Genomic DNA, 4,432 nt, shown 5'->3' with positions numbered 1-4,432 from the left:
AAAGGCGGCGGCGGCGTCAAGGATTGCGTGTGAGGGGGCTGTGGTGTGGTGTGCGCAACATTGACTTCATCAACTTCCTAATACCAAATGAAACCAGCACGCATGATCAATCACACGATGTTCTAGTATTTGTACGATCACAAGTATAACTACCTGGCAAAGCATTGCGTGTGAAGTAAGTGTAAGAAGGATCCTTTAGAAAAAGGCAGTCACGGGACGCAAGCACAAATCATGAACTCGAGTATAGATGGGCTAGCTTCGCATGGGGACACACAGGCGCTTGCGTCACACGATCGCATAGAATCGGACGACACCGGATGCGGCTTACAAAGTCAATAAATCATCCGACTGTTTTGTAACATTTTCCATTTCTTTAGCAGTGATTGGAATAGGTGCCGTGTAATAATGGTATATTGGAGAAGGGATAGAAACGGTGCCGCCCACGGACTCGGCGTAGGCGCGCACCCGTCCCTGCCCCGCCCGCAGTATATACAGTCCGACCCCGGGCCGGTTCCCCATACCCTGTTCCATTCCCCATCTCAGAAAGCCCAAATCCCCACATCCTAACCCTAGCTCCATGCGATCCCTCACTGCCCTGATCCCCGCCGCCGTCGATGTTGTTGGACCCATCACTCGCGGGGCCCTCAGAGGCCGCCAGGCCGTCGGCCTCCCCCCAAAGGAGTCGGAGCCCTCTGGCGCCAGGGGGGGCGCTGCCATCGCCGCGCCAGGGGCCGCCCACGACACAAGCGTGCTATGGGTCGACAACTTGCCCGCACACGCGGGCGGGGACAACGTCATGGCGGCCTTTGCCCTGCACGAGGCGCTCGAATGCGTCGTCACACACGCCGTCTTCTGCAGCTACGCGTTTGTCCTGTTCTGCTCCGTGGCCGATTCTAGAGCCGCCCTCGAGGCGCTCTGCGGGTCCAAGGTCAAGGGCGCGTTCATCAGGGTCGAGTTCGCCCAGCAGATAACTTCTTACCCCCTCCTTCTCTACCCGCCATTCGGATCCGCTCCCACCTTGGAACCCCTCGGGATCTGGCTGTAGTTCGCGATGTGAATTTTCCAATAATTAAGACTTCGGTGCTTGTGATTTACGTTTTATTTAGGCGGTGTGGGTGAGGCCTCCAGCGGCTCTGATATATGTAATTATTCGAGCGGTGGCACACCGGATCAGCGGTGACGGGGTGGTCTGGCGGAGGCTCGCAGGTGGTTGGGGAGCGCGGCGGGCGCGGCCCTTGTGTCAGGCTGGCAATCGGGTTGGGTTTCAATAGGCCGAACTCTGCCAAACCCATGCCCGAATAACTAATCAGTTCAACCCACGACCCAACCCATGGGTCTCATGGACGACCCATGCGCACACCCGATGGATGACCCGACCGATTCGAGCACCCATCAGGTCCATGAAAATTTTTCCATTTGTTACTCCACCTAGCATGCAACCACTTCAAATAAAATCGGTGTCTACCTGCTAGTTTTATAGTCATGTTGATGCCTCCTTCCCCAGTAGTAAGCCAAGGCGGTACTAAACATTACAAGGGAACGGTGCCCTGTCTGTTGTAGGCCGCAGCTAATATAGCGACGCTTAAGCACTGAGAAATGAAAAAACGCTTCGCTTTGGCCCTAAGTGGTAGATTAAGCGTATTTGAAATTCTTGGCCATAATTTGGCTATTTTTGAACTGCTTCTGCTTAGCTTCTTGTGCAATAATGGCAGTATGTCATTTATGTTATTATTAGGGTCTGTACGGGAGTTGTTTCCTTCAGATTCTGGCGAAATCATGGAAAGATGATCTGCATTTGGCTATGTCTATTGGAACTGAACTACATATTAGTTGCCATTTGCTTGCTGTGTGAACCTGATGTGTATTTGTTATGTTGTGAAGGTCATTTTAGATGCTACTTCAACTACCCGTGTGCAATGTTTCCTATTTTCCTGTGCATACTATTCAAAACAGTCAAATTCTGGCCAAGTTTGAAAAAATGCTCAAGCGCACTTAAGCGCCCATTGCTCTATGTTGTGGCCTTCCACTTTTTTGAACATTATCCTTTATTAGTAGGTATAGAAATACTCCTAGATTGGTGATTGTTCCTTGTTCTAGGGTGAAATTGCTATGCTGGTGTTGTGTAAAGATTTATGCCCTCTTGATGTTTACTTGTGTCTGTTGATTGGTTTTTACAAGCTAGAGCTACTAGGAACCTATGGGTTGGAGGAATTAGTCCGTCTATCTCAAAGTAGGAGGCAGAGGAGGAGTTTCAAAAGTTTGGAAAGATTGAAGGTGTTGGATGCTCCCACGATCAAACTTCTACATACATGGACTTTGAGAAGCTGTAAGATGCCATTTCTGCCCATAGAGCCTTCAATGGGACAGATTTAGGGGGCAAGGAATTTTGTGTTGATTTCCAGAGGTCCTGAGGAAGAGCGGTATGCATCTACTATTGTTGACTACGTTTGTGAAGTGCTTCTAGGCTGCAGTTTTTCAAGGGACACTGTCTTATTATTTAGTTATTTGTACTGATTTTGATAGGAACAGTTGGAAGCAGGTTACTTCAACAGTAGAGGATCATTGCCACCCGGTGAAATGGGAGTTGAACATGCAAAGGTACTGCTATTTACTTCTCTTGGTTCTTGTTGTTGTCCTGTCCTCTTTGATCTGCGGGTTGCTTACTATCATATCATGTTCTGTTTGTCAAGGTTCTGCTGGAGTATGAACGAGAGAGGTAAAAATTCCTACCAATGTTCTCTGGGTGGGTTTACCCAATACACATAAAGTTGACGAGGAGGCACTAAGGCGGGCTATGGCAGCACATGGTGTGGTTACAAACATCAAAGTTTTTCCAGAAAGGCAGTATGCTTTTGTGGAGTTTGCAACCATTGAAGGAGCTTCTAGTGCTAAGAATCTTCAAGATGGGTGTCTTTTCAATAATACAAGGATTCATGTTCTTTAATCTAGCAGTGGGCTTGATAACCTAACACCGCTTCTTGGGTTCCTATATCAAAGATGTATAATGATAGTCCACATGCCGCACGTTATTATTTAGGTGCTGGTTGCAGTAGTCATGGCTCGTCACAAGGGTATGACCCTCGACGTGGAAGAGCAAGATACTTGGACTATGGTGCAATGCCAATCACTGCTTGTATCCTTCCGGCACCTGAAGCTGGCTCATCTTTGTTGTCTGGACATTCTGCTCATAGTGCGCTTGATCCGAGAGAAGCCAAAAGGGAGAGGCTCGATGCTGGCATCGACCCTTACCATGTAAGGGAAGGCACTGAGGGTCTTCAACCGGGTCAGGGAGCTTTTTTTGTAACCTTGATCTTTAGCGAATCGTTTTCTATCACTTATGGATTGTTTTTTCCGGACCTTTAGCAAATTGTTTCCCAGATTGGGGAACAAGGGTCAGGTCGGGCAACTCTTTTTTTCCTCAGATCTTTAGTGAATCGTTTTCTACCACTAATGGATGGCAGTGGTGGGTAATTGTGTGCAACTTCAGGGGCAAAGTCAGGATGAACAGGCAGAAGCACAAATCCATTTATCAGTGTTCAAAAAAGTGTTGTGGTAGTGAAGTATATTGTGGTCATTTGTGTTGTGGTAGAGACACTTTCTTTTATTAGGGTCGGGACGGGCGGGCAGAAGCATAAACTACAGATACATAAACTTATGATGATTTGTGTTGTGGTAGAGACACTTTCTTTTATTAGGGTCATTTACATTATTTCTATTTGTGGTAGTGAAGTATATTATGGAGATATTGTATGCATTCCTTCATCTGAGACGTTTTTAAGAGGGAAAGTTATTACTAACCAACTCCTTGAATTAAATTAAAAGGTGTATATGAAAGCCATGTTTTTGCGATTATTTTTCTCAAGGTGGCATAATCATATGGCCCACCCACACGGCAAAGCCATCCCTGCCCCACTCACAACATATACTAGATGCATACAATATCTAGTAACTATGGTATGCTCTGTTTTAAGTTTGAATGATGTACTAATAAGGAATGATGTACTAATACATAATAATCCTTGGTTAGTCATATTTGTTTATTTCTTGAGTGAAATTGCTCCATTCATGTGCTAATGTTGTGTAATGAGTTGTGCACAAATGAGAGAATTTGCTGTTATTCAGACAGTGATTTGATATAAATATGAAGTGTATTTTATCTTTGATCTATTTCACTTTAAGTTAGACCATTCATAGCTATCTCATGGTTTTTGTTGCTAGGACTACTTGTATGAGGATTTTATTCATCTATTTTATTACAAAAATAGTATGCCTGCTTATGGCATTTGTTCTTTGATTGGTTTTTACATGATAGAGCTATAAGGAACCTATGTGTTGGAGGAATTAGTTCATTTATTTCAAAGCAGGAGGCACAGAAGACTTTGATATATTTGCATGATCTATTTGCCCTTGGTTATTAAGGCGTAATGAAAAC

The 4,432-nt window shown here is 45.4% G+C and overlaps 1 long non-coding RNA gene across 1 annotated transcript; it reads left to right on the top strand.

Moving 5' to 3' along the window:
• The first annotated feature begins 498 nt into the window (after positions 1–498).
• On the top strand, positions 499–3,508 carry LOC123125169 (uncharacterized). Its single transcript, XR_006461319.1, has 3 exons — positions 499–2,420; positions 2,524–2,598; positions 2,691–3,508. It is a non-coding gene; the product is annotated as an uncharacterized lncRNA (long non-coding RNA).
• The last annotated feature ends 924 nt before the right edge of the window (positions 3,509–4,432 follow it).

The sequence above is a fragment of the Triticum aestivum genome, chromosome 5D (assembly GCF_018294505.1).
Source record: "Triticum aestivum cultivar Chinese Spring chromosome 5D, IWGSC CS RefSeq v2.1, whole genome shotgun sequence".
Lineage (NCBI taxonomy): Eukaryota > Viridiplantae > Streptophyta > Magnoliopsida > Poales > Poaceae > Triticum > Triticum aestivum.
The sequence above is the reverse complement of the archived record's forward strand: the minus strand, read 5'-3'. Positions and strand labels throughout refer to the sequence as shown.